This window comes from Elgaria multicarinata, chromosome 1 (genome assembly GCF_023053635.1).
Source record: "Elgaria multicarinata webbii isolate HBS135686 ecotype San Diego chromosome 1, rElgMul1.1.pri, whole genome shotgun sequence".
In the NCBI taxonomy this organism is placed as follows: Eukaryota; Metazoa; Chordata; class Lepidosauria; order Squamata; family Anguidae; genus Elgaria; species Elgaria multicarinata.
Genome location: NC_086171.1, coordinates 166,706,100 through 166,728,088, shown reverse-complemented (window position 1 = coordinate 166,728,088; position 21,989 = coordinate 166,706,100). Strand labels below are relative to the sequence as shown.

At 41.8% G+C, this 21,989-nt stretch overlaps 1 protein-coding gene across 14 annotated transcripts in view; it reads right to left on the bottom strand.

Moving 5' to 3' along the window:
• NFASC (neurofascin) overlaps positions 1–14,103 on the bottom strand; it is a 223,305-nt gene extending 209,202 nt beyond the window's left edge. For 4 of the 14 annotated variants that reach the window (XM_063142359.1, XM_063142411.1, XM_063142385.1 and 1 more), the window contains exon 1: positions 13,554–14,103. The gene's annotated coding sequence lies outside the window, so the exon portion shown is untranslated. The remainder of the gene's footprint in view (positions 1–13,553) is intronic. The other 10 variants (XM_063142368.1, XM_063142393.1, XM_063142468.1 and 7 more) reach the window with 3 other exon arrangements.
• Positions 14,104–21,989: the final 7,886 nt, after the last annotated feature.

Sequence of the window (21,989 nt, the reverse complement as noted above, 5' to 3'; positions counted from 1 at the left end):
GGGTGATTGTACATTACTTAGCTCCATGCAGAGGGTAGGGCAGCCCTTTGGAAGGGACAGCAGCCTCCTCCAGACGCAGCACCCACCAGCCTTCCTCTGCTTCATCCCTCCCACACTGGCAGCAAGTTCGGAGAAGCTTGGTGAAATTGACAAAGTTTGGCATTTCCTCAAGGTTTATTGGAACAGGTTGCTATTAGCTTACTAATTGTTTCACTGCTTACAAACTATTGTCGTTGTCATCATCGGTAGTAGCAGCAGCAGCAACAACAACAACAGCAAAAACAGAGTGATGGCTGCCGGCACTGGAGTGACAGTATTATATACATTCACCTTTCAGATCTTGTCTCTGACTAACCTTCCACCCCAGGGGAAATACTAGTGCTTATCCATTCATATCTCAAGGATTGTGCAGCATTTAACAATTTAAAAAAATGCATTTCAGTATATAATAGCAGCAAAAACTAGTAGGCGTTAGGGGGGGGGGAAGCCCTGAACAAGGGGCTCCTCTAGATTCCCCTGGCTGGAAAGACTGCAGTCTTGCAGGAAGAGATCCTGCTACTAATTTGGAGGCTGAATATCTCCCTGCATGAGACCTGGCAAATCGTGGTTTAACTAACTCATAATCTGTCAGTGTTATGTGTGAATAGGCCCAATATTACACTACTATAAATAAATGTGGACTTATCAGTCTGTCCGACAAAGACCTAAATGCAGTTGGCACATGCTTCCAATGATTGTCTGTGCAAACTGTCAGTGAATGAGGGACCATGGCCAGGCGAAGGAAAGTCTGGGAGTTAATTTTAGGTTACCAAAGGAGTATTATTATATGCCCCAGCATATTCCCCTTGACCTGCCTTCACCATGAATTGTGATATAGGTCATCATGCCTATTTAAAACCATTGACAGTCCTTGAGGGGATGGCCTAAAGACCTAATAAATGTACCAAAGCAGAGTCTGCCACAGAAAAAGGCTGAGTTTGGCTCATCTTTCAAAGCCAGCAAATAAATGTTACTTCAAGATATTGGAGAATGACTGAAAAGGGGAGGACTGATGTTATCTTGCTTGTTGCCGTTGTGTGCTTTGTTCATAAGAACAGCCCTGCTGGATCAGACTAAAGGGTTATGTACTTCAGCATTCGGTTTGCAAAATGGCCAACCAGATGCCTATGAGTAACCCACAAGCAGGACATGAGCGCAACAGCACCTTCCCACTCATATCCCCCAGCGTCTGGTATTGAGAGGCATATTGCCTCTGATACTTGAGGAAATATAGAGCCATCAAGAGTAGTAGCTATTGACAACTTTATCCTCCATGAAACTCCTTCTTCCAATGGAACGCTCCTTACTTACAACTCTGACCACAGTGATATCCTGGCTATCAAGTATGATGATTAGGGTGACCATATGAAAAGGAGGACAGGGCTCCTGTATCTTTAACAGTTGCATAGAAAAGGGAATTTCAGCAGGTGTCATTTGTATATATGGAGAACCTGGTGAAATTCCCTCTTCATCATAACAGTTAAAGCTGCAGGAGCTATACTGGAGCTATACTGTGACCAGATTTAAAAGAGGGCAGGGCACCTGCAGCTTTAACTGGTGTGATGAAGAGGAAATTTCACCAGGTTCTCCATATATACAAAATGACACCTGCTGAAATTCCCTTTTCAAGACAACTGTTAAAGATACAGGAGCCCTGTCCTCCTTTTCATATGGTCACCCTAATGATGATGCTTAAAGTCTCAGGTTCAGTCCTTGGCATGCCCAGACAGGGCTGGGAAACATCCCTGTCTGAAATCCAGATGCACTATTGCCTTTCAGTGCAATTAATCCTGAGCTAGGTGAACCAATGGTTTAACTTGGTGTACGGCAGCTCTTGTTCCAAATTAGGTTACCTAAGGTAAGCCTAGACAAATAATTTGTCTTCTTGCACACTGAGCTCCACAGTTATTTTGAGAAAACAATCCTCCTATCTGGTCAGATGGTAATGCAAATTGGTAAACGGAACACCTTCAATGTGCTATATTATTGTTATGTTAATCTCAGCCATTTCTGTTCTGGTTCAGTAAACAAGAGATTAGTGGTAGGATCCCAAGAAGTTTCAGACAGAGAAAAGTTGAGTCCAACAGGGGAATGATTCACACATCACTCGTGCCAGCAGTTGAGTCTCCTTGGATGCAGTTTGTTTTTCATTCAATAAACAAAGTCAATTGGAAATCCAAAATGCCCATCAGAAGCACAAACCACAATTGTATATTCCTCCTCTGATCAATCTGTGCTTTAAGAAAGTTTTTGCTCATGTGCTAAATCACAGTCAGGTTTTCTGACAGATATAACTAGAAGCAGCTAACAGAAGACATCGATTTCCAAATTCTATTTTACAGCAATACTGTTATAGACACAGTTACAAGACCCTATAAACAACTAGATCAGTATCCATGTTACTATGACATTATCCGCATTTCACTAGAACAGCTTGTTATTGTAACTACAAAATGCCCTGGAACCTCAAAGCACACAAGCACATCATTAAAACACACACATTTATTTTTAAAATGATTCTTCTACAAAGCTATCATGTTTTAGAAGGGCAGTCATGATTACTTGGGGACATGGTTCATGATTTTTAATCTTTTGAGGTTAGCAAAAGACTTCCATTGCCACTGAATCACATCAAGCTTTGCCAAAACACACACAACCATCAGCTATTTGTTTCCATCCATGGGGAGCAAGGCAGTTTCTTGTATCCATAACAACCTGCATTTATGCACAGGAATCCCCTAGCGAATGGAGTGATAAAAATTATTCATGAAAATTATATGCAACTCTTGCCTCTGGCAATGCAAGGAAATTGCCAGGCAGCATTTTCATCCCCTCCCTCTTTCCCACCTTTCTCCATCGTTGCTGAACCAGTAAGGAATAACTCTATCCTCTTCCTTCTAGCTAAATAAATATAGATATTTATTCCTTGAACTCAAGTAACATGAAAATCTGAGTTGAAACTATAGGAATGGCTCACATCCTGGATTGCTAGACAGCTACTGCTTCAAAATCCAGCCTGTCACTTAGAAGAGAGCAACAAGCCAGAACTCAATCCCAGGGAGTAATAACCAGCTTAACCTCACTTAATAACTACTGCAATCACTGCTTACCAGAGGTCACACTTCATCTTCCTGGCAAAGATTGGACTGCTGATCTTTTAAAACACACACACTAAACCCACCCATTCACTCCTTGCTCTATGGAGCACAGAACTGTATCACTTTTAGTAATTCAACGTCAGGTATTGAGAGCCATTTCAGAGGACCAAATAGTAAACCTGGGCTATTATGGCTGAGATCTTGACAGGGATTCTGAGTCCCATGCACATATTCCAGTAGATCTCATTATTCTCTTTCTCATGCCTTAATCAAGCTTAATGCTTCCATTTTCATGGAGATTAGGGCTATGGGGTTTCACTTACAAAGAGAAAGTAAACACTGGACTCCCTAGGGTGTACACAAAAAAAAAAAGACTGGCAGAAAAGAGAAGGGCCATCTCTGCATTTCAGACCTTAAGCATTAGGGTACCTTCACAATTCATGACAGTCAACTAGGTTGGAGGTACCCAGAGTCAAAATTGTAGGGTGAGGATGATGATTACAGCCATTTTAGGAGGGAGAATACATGACGCACTCTGGAGGATCTTGAGCAGATCACTGGCCTAAGTATTGCTGTGGGCATAAATGATGATATGATGTGTGGAGCATAACTAAGCATTCAAATAAGCAGACAGCAGTATGGGGGATCCATCTGCAAGCATATGGCCATATTTACTCCTCATTTGTCAAAATTGATGTCAGACATGTAACTACTAACTACATCCCCTGTGTTATGCCAGGTCCATAACCCAGTTCAAAAATAAAGTGTTGACATATGCCCTTGCTAAAAATTCCTATTTAAATGCATATTTTAATCCCACAGTGTCTTGCATACAACCAAGCATTTCTCCTCTGCAAATCAGGGAGTGTAATTATTATTTACATGTAAACTGTAATCTTTTCTAGGCCAGGAATTCTTTTATTGATACCAACCAAGCTAGTGCTTTCTATCCTTAAAATTGAATTTTGGGGAATCTGCAACAGAAATCAAAGTTGAGCTTCCAATTCTACATTGAGTAGAATGCACCAGAAAAGCAAACAAGGAGTTAGCAGAAATGCAGCATGACATCCCTTTGCACAGGAGTACTCTCTTCAGCAATCAGATCAACAAGACTATGAGAAAACGTATACTGAATTTAGCCATAATTAAAGCAATCCTTTAATAAGGATTGGACTTTGCCGCTGCACACCCAACTTTGTATTTACAATTAATGATTAGTTCTAAAAAAATCATCTGGTGACCTGGTTCACTTGAAGAGTACCATGACCTGAAAGTCTAAGAAATAACATGAGTACTACTATGCAGCATTTATCTAGCACTTAAAGCAAGCATTTCACATTTCTCAGTAATTCCCACAACTCTGTAAATGAGGTCAGTATTTTTGTGAACCACCCAGGGAGCTTCAGCTATTGGGCGGTATAAAAATGCAATAAATAAATAAATAGTATTGACATGCCTGTATTGCACAGGTTGGGAGGGCTGAGAAAATAGTGGTTTGTCTAAGACTTGGTCTGGAAGCACATGTTCCAACCACTTTCTGAAGCTAAGTAGATCTAGGTCTGGATCTAGTCAGCTGTTGGGTGGGATACCACTTGGACATTTTATGTACACCACCTTGAGTTCCATCATGGCAGAAAGATGGGATATATATTTATGAATAAGGCCAGATAAAGAGTTTCTGGACAAGATGAGATTTGAAATGGAGACATGCTGGTTCACATCTTAGTCTTAGCCATAATGTTACACTAATCCATCAGCTTTGCTTTTTTCTTAATTTTATTGATATCTACTAATTTTCAGTTCTCACCAGGGCTAGTTGCAGAAGTGCTTAGAAATTTGATGTCAATGCAATGGAATTAGATTGTCAGTCCTGATTATCACACATATAATTTACATGTCCGTAAGGAGTAACATTTCTCATTATAAAGATTAACATGCCTCTTTCGTCTATTACCATAAACTGTCCCTCAAACATTAAGGTACTTTTTTGACCTGACACATGACTCATTACAGTGGGAGTAAACTCTTTTCATCTGCAAGAATAACATCATTCAAGTTTTCCCAAATGGAAGTGAAGCAGAGCAAAAATTCAGCAACTGAAGGTACAATCCTATGCATGTTTCAATGGGGGGGGGGGGTGTCCTACAATTCCCAGCATTCCCCAGCCACCTGGGAGTTGTAGGGATTTTTCTGTCCAAACATACATTGAATTAAGTTGATCATCTGCGTTCACAATACTACTGTGCCATGGAGAGCAAACCAGTAAGCCCTGGAACTATGCAACCTCCATTCATTTCAGCAGGAAGCTCGTACAAACGTAGCCAAAATGCTTGTTGGATTGAGTATTTAACTACTCAGGACTCCAAGCTCACAACCACCAGCAATAGCTAAAGCTTATAAAGGACAGACCCCAGTTCTCATTAATCAGAATGTGTGCACCATGTGATGGAACAGCTGCTTCTTCAGAGGATAGATCTTGAGTTCTCTATTAAGGAAGCACAATATCTGTTCATATGGTAATACTTCTAACACAATATTCTTTTCAAACTCTTGAATACGATCTTTGTATGTGCTTAAACTACAATTGGTTTGGATTTTAGGCAGCTCTGCTATTTGAGCTACCAAAAAAAAAAAAATGCCCTCATTGAAGATATAAATTCAGACAGACAATAATTTCATTTGCCGTGCATAGATTTATGATGACATTGTCTCAGTAAGCGGGCTTGGAGCTTAAGTCCAAAACATACAAAAAGAGATTTTCAAAGTCTATCGGACGCAAAGAATGCTTCCCAACAGTTACTTGATATAGTAGTGCATTTAATGCCTGGTTCTCAGGGTCAAACTTAGAGATGTGAAGGCCCGGAAAAGAAATGGAAAAATTTGGGGGGAAAACCTATATTTTCCCTGTTTCCCCCCCCCCAAGCGTTTTTTGTTTTGTTTTTCAAAAAACTGGAAAAAAATTAAAAAATGAAGAAAAAACGGATTATGGGATGTTTTATTTTAGCATGATGAATAAAAAGTTTAAGACAAGGTGTTGAAGTATTTACTTCTCCAAACGATTTCTATATATGTACAGTATCAGATTATTACAATTTCTGTGCACCAAGGACAAGCAAGTCCTAAGTTGCAAACTGAGACTACAACTCTCAAATGCAAGAGCAAAATGCATTTCTGCCTCTAGGGGGCACTGCCACTGAAGCAGAAATTGAAACTGATAGGATAGATATAGCTCAGAAAATGAGTCTGATGAAATACCATGTAGATTCATTGAATATTGTTCTCCCCTTTTTCTCAGTTCCTTTTATGGGAATGGGTGGTTTACGTCTGTTTGACACTGTGGAGGACTAGCGGAGACATAAATAATTTTCTTTGTTACTAATGTTGGTGGTTTCTTCTATTGTTGTTTTAAGTAGTTTTTTGCCTGCTTCTCAGAAACTAGCAAAACCAAAGAGGTTCCTTACAGTTCAGGTGTTCCTAACATTTCAGGAGTTTGTAGCTCCATTTGTTAACTATTTTTAAAAAAATATATTAAAAAAAAGTAAATTAAATTTGTAACAATTGTTTGACTACACTGTACTTTTAATATACCAAATGTAATAATTTTATGCCAAACCAACTTGGACATAATTACATTTTATGTTGCTAAAGTAACAAAGTGACTTTCAATCTGTAAGAAGTGCTAATATTGCATTTTTTTCAAATTTCCTCCAAAATTTCAATTTTTTTCCACACACACCCCCCCGGAAAAAAAACTGTTTCCCCCCCCCCCGCATGGCTTAAACATTTCTGGAAATTTTACATCTCTAGCTTGTGTTACATGAAGACCCCCCAATTCCATTTTTCTCCTTTAAACCCTGGCCCCAACAACAACAAGAAAACCAAAGCAGCCCTGATCCAACCAAAGACCATGTTTCCTCACTACAAGATGTGTGATCTCCAGAGCCCTGTACAGCAGGTTTATGGAACCTGTGGCCATCCAGATGTTGTTGGACTACAACTCCCATCATCGATTACCATTGTCCATGCTGGACTTAAAGTCCAACAATATCTGGAAGGCTACAGGTTCTCCGCTGCGGCTGCAGGGGAACTGAATGAATGACTATCTAGACATGAAACGTTGACTCCTCAAGATCATGAAAAACCACTTGCATTTGGAATGATAGAGAGCTACTTCCTACTAGAGTCCAATGTGCTTCCATAGAGGATCAATCAAACAATCAAATGGCTTGAAAAAAGAAGTGCAGTTATATGTCAGACTCCTTGATCTTGTTTTATCAGTTTCATTTTACAGAGACACAAGCTACAACATGCAGCTAAAATCCTTCACAGATGATGTCCATCAACAGTATTTAGCCACACCAATTAAGCATGCTCCTGCTCAGAGGCATTATGCCTCCAATTACAAGATGCTGGGAGCAAACAACAAGGAGCAGCCATCACCATCATGCCTTGCTTCTGACTTTTAAAAGTTATTTGGCTGTCCAACATCAGAAAGACTAGATGGATCTCGTCTGATTCATAAGTCAAGTGTCTAGCAAGCTGGGGAATAAAGAATTACACACGAAGCCTGCAGATGGAGAACTAGCGTACCAAATCCGCTACTTGCCAGGCACCAGTGACCACTCTGCATTAACCAGGAACCCCACCCCACCCCATGCCCTTCATTAAGCCTGGACTATGACTAGACAGCAATTGCTTGTACCCGGTTGTAGATCACAAAGGCCCAAAGAATGCCAGGTAGAGGGGCTGGATGAGACCTTCCTCTCATTACAACTACCCAAGTCCAATAATAATAATAATAATAATAATAATAATAATAATAATAATAATAATAATAATTATTCAATACCTCCCTATAGCTGAAGCTCTCTGGGTGGTTTACAACAATTCAAAAATTTTTTACAAAATACAATTTAATAAAAACATTTTTAACATAGAAAAATTAAAACAATGCAAACAGCTGAAAGCAATTTAAGTAAACAATATGCTCCCTAATAGAACTGGATCAAACTCATCTCAGCCTAGGAGTCTCAGTTGTGTCATGGCAGTGGGACCCCTGCTCAGTGCAGTGGCTAATAGGGTCACACTGAAAGACTCAAGCATTGAATGGATGGAAGTGTAATTACCACCCAAGCTCCTTTGTACTAATTTAGGAAATGTGCTCACAGCACCTCTGATCCCAGTGGTACAATCAGCACTTCTCATTAACACCTTCTGAAAATCCCATTTCCTTTCTTCCTGCATTTCCAAAGATTAAACAGGAATGGTTCATTTATGAAACTGGCAAGGGAACTGCGACGTACTTCAACTACTCTCCCTCATTGTACCTTCCTTCTTTCATTGGAGTATGATGAATAGCTTGTGTTGCCTCTGATCCACTCCTAGTCATGTGAACTAAAGTGTACTTGAAGACTGCTTTCAAAACAAAGCCATGCAACGTGCAACTAGAATCCGGGGGATGGACTAGATGGAATGTAAGTGAACTGCAATGGAATACACGGTTTGTCGCTTTCACAGGGGAAATTACACCAGATTTAGCAGTTTTAAGACTGACTTGGTCAATTAGCATGGCTTAGTTTTGGGGACCATGCCATGGCATCCTTTTATATACTGAGCAGCTCAGTCCTATGAACTACCTTTAGCAGGTTTTTTGCTTGCTTATGTAGATAATGCATATACCTCACACTTTCTGCCTCTAAAAGCAGAAAAACACTCAAGGCAGCTTACATCCTTCATCAGAAAGCAATACAACTATTAACCATAGAATTAAATTCGGGAACAGAGATAAGCAGGTAAAAAATACAGTTCTACAAAATCCTAAAAATTGCAGCAGCACAGAACTACTTGCCAATGCCTGCAACTTAGAGGGGGTGTATGTTGTGTTGCAATATTCAAGTTACTGGGACCTGATTTACTAGGCTTTTACCATGTCAGAAAACAGCTGAGGGGGAAAGTTACATCATGAATGCTCCCTCTATGTCAGACTCCCTGCCTGTAGAAAACTAAAATGACACAAGATGAGCCTTGCCCTTTCCACTGATATGCTAGGTTTCTCCTTGCAAGGCCTTTTCAATGAAAGGGGTATTCAACTATGCTCTCTCCCACTTATGTTCTGAAGTGGTACAGTCCCAGAAGGACCAGGGTAACATGCTTCATCTGAAGTTGCAAATGAATTCTTACCAACCTTGGCAACTGGGAAACCGGAAGTGGTGCTTTTCTAAATCTAGTGGCCATGGGCAGCCCTTACAAAACCTTAGTAGTAGCCTATCCAATTCCATACCATGAAAAGGGAGCCATGCTTTGCACAGCCATGCCATGCAGTGGGAAAAAGAAGAGCAGTGTTCAGTATCTCAGGGTGTGAGATGTATCTGATTAAGACATTAAACATTTCCTAGCTTTTCTAGAGGAAAAGAGAACAGCTGTAGTTAATGCACAGCTGTTGCTAAGATGGATCTAGCTAGGCTTTCCAGGTCTCCTGGGGCTCAGATTCTGAAACACAGGGGGTGAAGCCTGGGAGCTAAAGGGTAGCACCTGTCAGACCAGATGGAGGAACCTAGAGGCACTTGCTGATCGAGAGATTCCATGTCTCTCCTTCAGCTGATCTCTCCAGTGTAAAATTATCGCCCTCTTTCCCATGTGTTAGCAAGATAGATTTGTTAGGCCTGTATGTTTGCGCACCTCTTAGTCACTCTCACCCAGAGAGGAAAAAGCCATGCTTCTCTTGGGGGCGGGGGGGGGGGGGAGCGGGACAGGGGCAGACGTGGACTAGTATTTGTGATTCATCTGCTGGGCCTTCCCCCACACTGCACTCCACTCCACCTGCACACATCAGGGTGCACATACAAACGGGACTCCAATTTATGTAGGTTGCAAATGTGCAATTCGCCCTGCATTTTCCCTGAGTACTAATCACACATATAGAGCCTATATACTTTGGATGTGTGGGGAAGCACACAGATATGGCCCTCAGTCTTGTGTTTGCAGGCATATAGTCCCCAAGAATTAAAACAAATGTAAAGGCTGCAGTTCTATGCACACTTACTTGGGAGAAAGTCTCAATGTATCTTAATTCAGAAGAAACATGCAGAGGATTGCTCTGCAAACAAAAAAGAAAGTAAAACCAGAGGGAAGGGTAGCAAAAGGCTGGTACCCAACACGGAGAAACAACACCCTGATTGCAAGCAATAGTTGACATCCATAGGGAAGCTTTTTTCCACTCATTGGTGGAGGCCATAGGAGTGGGAGGGGAAAAAGCCTCTACGGAGTCCACGCCAAACAGGCCTTTTCTAAGCCCCTGCAATGGGAGTGTGCGAGGTGGGGTTTGAGGAGGCGTTTCTCTGGGACTCCAGAAAAGTGCCCCCTGCAACTCCCCACCCCAACGGAGCCCCAGAAAGAGGGACTATTTGGGGCACACTCCATAGAGGCTTTTTTATCTCCACCCTTATGGAAGCCGCCAAGAGTGGAAGAAAAAAAGGCTTCCTTATAGGGCCCCCGCACCATCAGGCTTCAAAAAAAGGTCTTTCCTAATTCCTCCCTCTCTCTGGCTCCCTTACCTCTGGGCTGCAGCTTTCCAGCCAGGAAGGGGAGTAAGCAGGGAAAGACTATAGTATGCTCCACGACAGTTACAAGGAATTTCTTTTTTTTAAAAAAAAGCCACTGGCGTGCGCACACACACACAGAGGGCGAGATTGCCAAGTGCTCCACCCCTGTAAACTCCAGGGGCTATCTATACATTCTGGAAGCCCCGAGGTGGCTCACAGTGGTGCTGCATTGATTATCAATCAATCAATCATCAGTTTATTGTGCTAGCCGAAGGCCATGACAAATACATCCATAGAAAAGCATACAACTATAAAAGTACACAACAGTTTAAAATAACCAAGAGAGCCATACAGACAAGCTTAAATTTCCTATGACTAAAGCTCTCATTTCGCTCAACACTTTGAATCTCCGTGGCAGTTTATAGCAATTTTTGCTGCATCGATTATATAACGCAGCAGCCACCTCGAAGCCATCACGGGGCTTTCCAGAGAAGGCCCGCATTTTAAAAGTCGGGGACTTACCCCAACTTTTCAGGATGGAGCAAGGTGAACATGGCTCTACCTCCATCTAACCTCGCTCCGTCCTCGATGGCACCCCCTGATGGTTGCTGTTTGCCCGGGCAGAGGGTGGGTCTGGCCGCTGGAAACTCCGTGCTTTTGTTGTGCTTTTGTTAGCCACCAACCTGATGCAGCAAATGTGGTTTTGCTTACTGCTGCGGCAACCCCCTGCCATATAGGCAGCATCCCCACTTGCCAGGGAGCAAGTGCAAATGGGATGCACTTTGTCTCTGTAGGGAAGGCAAGGTATCTGAACTACACTGACTATTAAGGCTAGCCAAAATTTGTGGATGTCTGGCTGGCATAATGTTTAGTGCTAGTCTAAAATAGTCAGCCTGTTGGGATTGTTTTTATTTTTTGTTTTTATTTTGGCATTTCCATAACTTTCTGTTTCAAAATGCCTTTAATCTATCCAGTGACCTCACTTTTTTTGAACAGTTTTGAATTGGAAAATTTTACAGAGATTTTTCTTGGAAATCTTCCGATGCTTGAAATTGATTGGGATCTGCTTTAGCATATTTGACTTATATTTTGTAAACAATACATGCTATATAAATCTCCAAAGTGTTTTGTGATGACGATGATGATGATTTGCAGAGGGGGAGCTGTGTTAGCCTATTACAACAAAACTGACAAAGAGCCTTGTGATACTTTAACAAATAACCAATTTATTGTGGCATAGACTCTTGTGGACACTATCCAAGCTTATGTCAGAATAAATTTGTTAGTCTAACTTGCCACAAGACCCGTTGTTGTTGTTGTTGTTGCTGCCGCCATTGTTATTGATAATAACCAAACTATTTGAACTGAGATATTTGATGGGGAGGTTGACAATAAAATATACTTAATGTAGTTTAAATATGATATTTGAACAATAAATGGAAAGCTTTCCTCTAATATTTTTATTAGAATACTGTGTTATCTGTACAGCACCATGTACATTGATGGTGCTATATAAATAAATAATAATAATAATAATAATAATAATAATAATAATAATAATATTTATATGTTAAGAAATGACAATCCAATAGCATGCACATCTTTACATAGTTTATTTCTTTTTATGGAGGCAATGAAACTAACCTGAGCCCAAAGAGCTCTGCATATATATGCATGCATGATTCCTAAAAATAGTCACCTGAAAAAAAAGTTAGCTACAACTTCGAAATTGCCTTTGACTTTACTTGGCCTGGTACTGTATCTATTCATTATTTTTCCAATTCATTTTATGAAACAATGCGTTTGCAGAAATAGAAAATTTTATGTCCCAAATCACTATTATTACAAAGCAGAAGAAAGCCCAAAGTTCCATTCTTTGAAGAAACTTTTCAACCTTTTGAAATATGTATTCATTCAATTTATATCCTACCTTACCTTTAAATAGCTCAAGAGGTTAAAACAAATAAGACCAAAATTACAAGATTACAAAAAGCAGTAGAATACAAAAGATGGGCAGAGCATGGGGAACAGGTACTCTCATCAGCCTTGCTGGTGGTTTCAACCATGTAGCGGTAAAAACAAGATGTATCAGAATTTTTAGGAAGGAGAAGACATTCAGGGTTCTTTTTAAAATAAAATGTTCAGGAAAAGTGTTGATTAGTTTATTATCTCATACTCTATACTAAAAATGAAGTGGGTGGGCACACACAAGAGAATCTATAAGCATTATAGCCCCACGGTTCAAACCTGTGATTACTTCAACCAGTGTTTCTTTACCATTAGTCACTGCACCTCTAAAAATGTATTGCCATTTCTCTCATACTTTGAGAATCACAACAACCCAATAATCAAATCATTTGTTTTCTCTTCTGAGATAAGAAAGGCCCCATGCCTTTGAAGAGCTTGGAATTCAAGTAGGTGCATGTTAAATCTCTACGGACTGGGAGACACTCCATGAAACAACAAGAGCTTCAAGGACAAGCACAGGGAGAGGATCACAGATGGATTAATTTTGTTTAAAGATCACAATGCAACGGTACCAACAGCAAAAGAAGCCAAGAAGGTTAAACTGGGAACATTGGTGCAAAGGGAAAAACAAAACAACAAATCATCCCGCCTTTCGGTATCCTGTATCCAATGTAGAGTAAACCCATTGAAATGAATGGGACTTTAGACTAATATTGGATAAAATCACATTCTGTTGTTCTGTTGAGAGCCACAGCCCAGTATTTCATTGCTCTGTTCTAGAGAATGGTGGCATAGAAGTCCTGGACCATTCAAGACACTCTCACTGTTCTACATCATTTCAACTGGTCCAATGCATTCTACGCCTCCATCACCAAAGCTCGAGTATCAAATAAGCAAAGCAGCCTACCTCCTTCACCTTTCACCCTTAAGCCATTTGCTCTTCTCTGATTCTTTCTCGCTCCCTTCAGGGCTATTCAATTGTCTTTCGTTCACCTCTATCTCAAACGAGAAGGTCCTCCATGCAAGACAAGGAATATTTGAGACATGATTGCAAAGACCTGAGAAACATCCAAGCAGCACAGCTGGGTGCAGACCCCTGTCCCTTGCAGTTTCCAAGGAAGCAGACCTCTGGCCTTCAGCTGCCGAGAAAACGGAAGAGGCCTTTTCCAGGGTCAAATATAGATGTGCAATTTAACTGCTGCTGAAAAATCACTCTCTCTGCTCACCATCCCTCCTCCTCCTCCTCTGTGGCTTACATAGAGGCTCATTACCTCAAGCTCACCAAGCCTCCAAGTAGCACAGCAAATAGGAGGACGCACGCTGCCACGTATTAACAGCTACTCCACACACCCCCTTGTTTACTCCTCCCTCCCCTCCCTGTGGATTTCCCTCGTGAATAATGCAGGAGCTGTAGCCCAAGACACACTGCCCATTCTATGCTTCCCTCAGAGTCAGCTGGAAACAGACTCAATGTGCCAGCCAGGGCCAGTCCCCGTGTTCTGCACAGTGCAAGCCTGCGATCCTTGTACGATGGCCCTTTCCCCCACTCACCCCTGTTGTTCCAAAAGATGCTGTCTCCTTTTGTACCAGTTCCTGCTGATTAAACTAAGCAGTTCTACAGGACAGATAACATGGTGTACAAGTTGAACTGGGATGGGGTGAGGGAGGCAGGAAGGTCTTCTTCTATACCTCAGGGCAACTTCTCAAAAGCAAGCAGAGTTGTATGAGAAAACAAGACACTTTGTTCGCCACTAGGTATATTGACTCAAGCACTATGAGTTCCCTACTGCAGAAGGTCTAGACCAGAAGGTCTTGCCTACCATTTGGCTGAGATTCAATTGACTAATTATCCTCAGGCATTTATGTTTTCTTCTTTGGCTTCCCAGCCCAGGAAACTGGACTGCTGGATTGGCCAGCATTAAAAGGCTTTCCTATTGGTCTTTATTAATCTATAGTGCATGCAGCTTCTGCTCGTTGCTACTATGGTTCCTATCACCCTATACTCTGAATGTCTAACCTATCCTGCCTTGGACCTACTCCTATTCAAGCCCTGCTTGGGTTACAAGTGGATTGGAACTGGTGCATCTTTGTGGGACTGGGATTCCAAAAAGAGTGGGTAGTATTTATAGGAATAGATCACAAGAAGCCAAGAGTTCAGTTTAGGTAGTCTCATCAAGTTTGGGCAATTTACCAATAAGAGAAGGCAAATGTAGCCCATGGCTCAGGTGTACATTGGTCCTGAGATTGACGGCAGCTGTGACAGCTCACATGATACCTAATGATTCCTTTTTTAATGTTTCTTTGGTAACATCAGCTGTAGCTCCTGATGCAGGGATAGCTCATGGTATTCTCTGTGTGTGGCATGCACAAGCTCTGATGTTAGTGAAGTGCAAAAAAGAAAAGAAAAAAGCATGGTGCAGTTACACTTCCCATTTTACTACTGAAACAGTCAATTCCAAAACAGTTCATAAGGCTGCCAAGTTCCTCAGGGAAATGTACTTGCATCCAGCTGACCACACTAGAAGCTGCAAAGAAATGCCAACATGGCCTTGGTTTTCTTACTGCTGTTTTTTAGTCATGGAACCACCGTGATTTTTGTACTGGTGAGGATTGAGGGGGCTTAGTCTCCCATACCAGATGCTCACAACCTACAATACTAGTTATATTACAGAAATTCAAATCAAAATAAGGGGAGAGGGGAATAGACTGGTTCATGTTCTCTCTTTCTTGGATGGAAAGAAGTGCAAGGCAGCCTTTAGGTTGGTCATTGTCCATCATGTATTTACAATCTGGTGAAGAAGCTACAGAAGCAAACAGTGTTTTTTCTAAGGCAGCATCAGACCCCTAAAACAGCTTCCAGCATCTTAAATCAAAACTGCTTCCATCTGTTTTTTTGGGTACACCTCATCTCCCACACAATGCCAAACTAGTTTTCTAGCCCCAACCCAGACATCTGGACATGACTATTACAGATAGTAGCTCACAGTTTTCCATTGCAGAATGAACTGATTGTTTATCATTGACTCACAGGCTATCAAAGTCACCCTAAGGAGTTCCAAAAGAAAATTTCCAAAATCTATATCACTACAATACTTTTATTATGGCGATATGGATTTTGGAAATTTTCTTTCAGGCGATAAGACCACCTTCACTTTTTGTGTGATTCTGAAGCATGTTACAATTACAGCACACCTGTAACATTATGGTGGCTCTTTTAACTTCGGTATAGAGGAAGAATAGGCCATTGTCTTACTCATGTGGTTGAAACCTGTACCTATGTTTCCAAAAGGGCTTAAAAGAAAAACGGTTACATAAACATACCAGGTTTTTCAACTGATCCTATGGACGCTTACCAGAAATCAGCCTACTTAATCCAACAGGACTTATTCACAAATAAGTGTGCATAAACCTCTTCCCAAATAAGTATGCATACTATTGCAGCCTTGAATGTGAATTTTGTGAACCAGATGTACACAACATGACAATTCGCAAGAGGTCTTGGATGTCGTCACACAGGAAAAGACTCACCAACTTCCTTGCAGTGCCTCTCTGCACTGTATCTGTTCTGCTGAATCACTTACTGCATTGCTGGCAATGCTGATAGAATATTTTGAGAGGTTTGCAGTGCTCTGGCCCTGGGACACTCTGCCCGGCCATGCTGGCTAAGTGTGGAACTCGTACAGCATTGCAGAACAGTGAAGGCATTAAGAGACAATGAAAGGATAATTGCTTCGCAGCAGGAGGCTACGTAGCCTAAACAGGAATGCCCCCTGGATATAGTTGGCTGCTTTTCAAACAGTTAAACACATGCCCACTGACCCAGGACTAGATGCAGAGATGCAGAGAGAGATTGTCACTGAAGCTAGTGCACTGACAGTGAAACACACCTGACGATTCAGTACAGCCTGGGTCTTTCCAAGGACTTAGCTAAACCGGGCTTTATCACGGGGCGAACCCCAGGATCATCCCTGTGCATCCACATGACGCACAGGGGATCCCGGGATCAGGGAGGGATGATCCCTCCTTGCCCCAGGATCTTGCCCTCCCCTTTGGGCCCGCTTTTTCTGTGGTCTCGGGCTGAGCCCCAAACTGCGGAACATGTGGCCCGTTGCCGCGGTTTGACCCAGCTCCTCAGGAGTGCTGTGCCCATTGGGGGTAGGGTAGGGGGAGTGGGGAAATTAAGTTAATTTTTTTTAAAACCCTACCTTTAGCGCATGCTCCGTCTTCTTTAAAAATAAAAAAATGGTGGGCGCGACGCCTCTCTTCCTGAGGTCATTGCACCAAATGTGTAAACGGAGGAGGGATCTCGTGTTAATTACAATGAGAGATCTTCCCTCCTCCATTGCAGACTATCAGGTAGGTCTAGCTAAGGCCCGAGATTCTTTTGTAGAATTCATGGGGAAAGCTTTTTCCAAGAATTTTCCAAAGCTCAGGAAGACTCCATCTGGAAGAATTCATCCACAATTGCTACCCCTCTTGCCTGCCAATATCTTTCCCCAAACCGGGCCGTATCCAACGCAGCAGTGCCACTAATGTAGATGGCACGGCGCCAGTGGAAACAGCTTCGAGTGCAATGATGGCAGCAAGACCTTTTGGCATTGCGCTAGTGGTCATTTATGCGAGTGCCATGCAATTTACGTTAGTGGTAGTGTTCCTCTGGATACTTCCCAGTATCACGTTGTGATTAGCTGGGACGAAACTTGGCTGATGGGGGCTTGTGAAAGCAGAGGGCACTTCTCACATGTCCACAGAAGCTCACTGGGTGACTTTGGGCCAGTCACAGAGTCTCAGCCTAACCTACCACACAGGGATGTTGTTATGAGGATAAAAATGGAGAGGTGGTAGATTATGTATGCCATCTTGGTTCCTTGTAGGAAAAAAGGCAGGATATAATTGCCATAAATAAATAAATAAATCAGGTTTTCTGGGAATTGATTTTTGAAAATTATGATTATTCATTCTGGTCAATGATTCCGGAGGAATTAACAACAACAAAATCCCTTCACTTCCCAAAGTTCATGGCAGCAGCAACAACTTAGGAGCAGCCCTCTGCTTTATTATTGGCTGCCATTATTTGTTATCCCTCCTCCTGCCCCCTCCCACACTTTGGTAAATTTGTGTTAGTGTGAAAATGGAGGGGAAAGAGGAGGGAAACTGGCAGATGAGGGACCTGGTGCTGAGCTAGATGTCAAATTGAAATCTGGAAGGAGTGAAGAAACATTCAATTCAAATCATTTCAAGGAGGAGTCAGGGGAAGGACCATCACTCTCTTCCCTACCAGGCCCATTAAACCTGGTGGGCCTTCCGTGCAGGGGTGTGGAACCTCAGGCCTGAGGGCCAAATCTGACCCTCCTGAAGTCCCAATCCGGAGTTCCCCAGATGGTCACCCCCTTTCCCCTCAGCCACTAATCGCTTGGCCGTCTCCTGGCTTCTGCGCAGTTTCATCCCCATTCTAAAAGTTGAAATACTTCTCCTTAGGCTTAGATACTGGCAGTAAAAAGCTTTTAGATGCAATATGCTGGTGCCTTTTTGTGTGTATTTTTGCTCCCATCTCTTTCGCCTTTGGCTCGCCCCCCCCCCCCCCAATCCCCTTTGTCTTCAGATCTGGCCACCATTGGCATGAGGCCCCTGCAAGTTTTTCCAGGAGTGAATTTGGCCCTGGAGTTCCCCAATCCTGCTTCAGTATGTGTGTGTGTATAAGCAAGAGTGTATGTTAGCATAAGTAAATGTGTAAGCCAGTTCCTAATTTTGCAGAACACTTTTGTATAAACACAGAACTGAACCTGAGTAAGATTCTGCAGAGAGGAGCACTCTTGATTTTTAACTGGCGTAGCCATAAGCAGGGGACTCCAGTGATGCCCCCAAAGAAAGCCAGTTCATAGTGTAGAAAATGGGACATTGTTTCCTTCCCCCTCAAGCCCCAAGACCTGAGATGGCAAGAGGGGGGAAGAATTCTCCTCAGCCATTTCAAAATGTAGCCTCTGTGTGTGTGTGTGTGTGTGTGTGTAAACATTCTTTGCCTCCTCAGGAATTGTAGCTCACTGTCATTTTCAGTTTGGGGTAACTGAGGGAAGGACCAGGTTTGGAGAAGGACGCTTGACCACACCTCTCAAAACACCTGAGACAATCACCTCAATGATGGGTGAGTGGGCTGCGGAGGACTGTATTATTATTATTATTATTATTATTATTATTATTATTATTATTATTATTTATATAGCACCATCAATGTACATGGTGCTGTACAGAGTAAAACAGTAAATAGCAAGACCCTGCCGCATAGGCTTACATTCTAATAATGACTGGCAGAAGAATGACCAACCCACCACTGAAATCGGTAGGCTCAGGCCAGCTTGCTTCGGTCATGAGTGGGAGGGACAGTGATGAGTGCATCCAGGCAAGGATTGGACCTCTCCAGCCCTCCTCCTTTCACCTAGCTGCTTCTAACGTTTGCTTGCAATTACACACAAAAGGTTCATATGATTTTAGTGTAAGCCAGGAACAGACAACCCTGTGCCCTCCAGATATTTTGAAGTGTAATAATTCCCATCATCTTTAATTGGCCATGTTGGTGGGGGCTGGTGAAGACTGTACTCTGAAACATCTGGAAGACATCAGGTTCCCCACCACTGGTGTAAGCAAAGTGCTTTCCCTCCTGCATGCACAATAACACACAACGTATGTAGCAAAAAAGATGCACTTATATGTGGTCTACCTGGGCCCATGAGGGCTGGACGCAGGAGTGTCCACTGCCCTCACGGGCCCAGGCAGATTTTTGATACAATGCTAAAAATGGCATTGTGGAAAGCAGGCCCTGTTTTTTTTCTTTAAGAAGCAAGTATTTTCAGTGTTACACGTGAACAAAGATTCTGCTTTTTAGTGGCAATTATCATACAAAAAACCATGTGGCAGCTGATTTAATAACAGGCACCATTGCATTGGCAACAAATATGATACATGCCCTACGAGGGCAAGCTGAAGAAACTTGGGATGTTCAGTCTGGAGAAAAGAAGACTGAGGGGAGACATGTTAGCAGTGTTCAGGTACATGAAAGGGTTCCACAGGGAAGATGATCGAGAACTGTTTTCCAGTGCCACAAAAATTAGGACCCGAAATAATGGGTATAAGTTACAGCTACCTAGATTTCGATTAAATAGAAGGGAAAATTTCCTGATGGAAAGATCTGTCAGTCTACCTACAGAGGTTGTGGGTTCTCTATCTCTGGAGGTTTTAAGAAGAGACTGGACAGCCACCTTCCATGGATGGTTTAATTGGTTTTCCTGCACATTGCAGAGGGTTGGATTAGATGATCCTTGTGGTCCCTTCCAACTCCACAATTCTATGAGTAAGGGTCACACGCTTGTCAATTGATGGCCTACTTGACCACAATTAAATATTCCATAAAGCCGAGGGTGCCACTGTACAGATGGCTGTGTACTTTTTAAATCCCTTCCCATCATGGTGTCATCTGCTAGCAAGTGCTGCTTGCAAGCTAGCCCTGCAATGGTGACGGGCACACCGATGACCATTTTGATTATGCAGCTGGCAGTGAAATGGATGCTTGAAGAACTGCCCTGCTGCCTACTTACCACAACAGCATTTTAAAACTGACTTCTTAAAACAGTTGCTGTTATTTTGCTTTATGTCTGTTGGCATTTCTTTAAAAATAATTGTGCAACTTAAGCTGACCCTGGTGTTCAGGAATAAAAACCAAAAGAGAAAGATTCTGTGAAATATTGCCTTTGTTAGAAGTTATAATAATTCATTACACTTTTAATTGAAAGTTAATTTCAGTATTTCACAGAAACAATTAATGAAGGATACAATCTTATGCATATTTAGACAGGGAAAAAAGGCCCACAGCTCCCAGCATTCCTTTAACTTGGGTTTGCAATTAGTATTTTTTATCAAAACTGTTGATTTGTGGAGGTTTTTCTAATAAAATTACTTTAGCATACTTTTGATTGGACAGGGGGAAAAAGACTGGTCAGATGCCCAAACCTTTTTGGGAATGCACAATATTTTGTATGCATGAAATAAAAGTACCACCAAAATTATTTATCTTCAGCTCTATCTACAGTACTTATTCACCCAGAACAGCTACAGAGATCATTACATACAGCCAATCCTGTTGATCATGATTATTTGTATGGCCAATGCCAAAAGCCACACCGATGACCCTAGCTAAAGAGATTTACAAGAACTTGAAAATTACAGAGCTATCAGCAAGTGAATTTTATGACTCCAGGAGAATGTAAATATTACTTACGAGAATTACTTGCACCTACATAGTACTCTCTGGTGTACACAGATTTAATTTCATGTAGAGAAATGCTATACATGTCTACTCCAAAATAAGACCAATCTATAGGATTGCAGCCTTAATTTTAATATAAGAAACTTGATTAGTTACCCTTAAATATCTGGAATTGGTTAGTTGCAGCTACCCCATTATCCCATGGAAACCTACTGCTTGCAATTCCCACATTGGGGCTTATACCCTGCTTTCATGAGGGACATTTTTGTTGTTGTTAATAACTCACATTTTTTAACTAAGCAAAGTCATCCAACCTAGAAACATTAAGGACAGATTTGAGGATGAGAAACCCAGTATGCAGAAGGGACCAGTAGTAGAACTGTTTCAAGTTATGCTGACCATAAAATATATCTGTTCCATGGAATTCAGAGCTTCCTGTTTTCTGACTTTTAACCCTAAAGTCAAGCTAGCATTTCAAGTGTTTTCTTACATTTGTAAAGAAGATACCAATAAAACAATACATAGTGATACTGCTATAAGTTGACAGAGTGTGCCTTGTAAATCTTTAGATGTGTCATGACCCAGCGGTGCACGATTGTTTCGGCTGGGCTTGGTAGCCAACCCAAAATGTGTGGTTGCAACACCAACACATCACCAACTATCTCAGAGCTGGAGTGATGTGGGAGCAGAGATCTTTTCTGTAGTTTTGTTGCATATTACGGCACAATTCCCAACCCTTCCCCAGCATGGAGCTGGAAAGAAAGTTTGTATCTCTTTTCATCATGCTCATCGGAGGGTGATGGAGCACTTGCCATGGCAAGCAGAATTGTGGATCCCCATCAAAGGCATACTCTTGCTGCAAGTTAGCAGGGGTAACTGGCCATATTGTTACCATTTTATTAAAAGATGGTTTCATAAAAAAAAAACATAATTATCCTGGTATCAGCATCAAAAGGGTTACAGTCCTATCTTCCTGCTGTACCATGTCATTGTCATGTTGTCTTCTGCAATTGTCACCAGCTAGCTCAGGCCAACAAAGTAAGATAATCCAGCAAAGTTACTACAGCAAATAAGCCAAATCAGGTT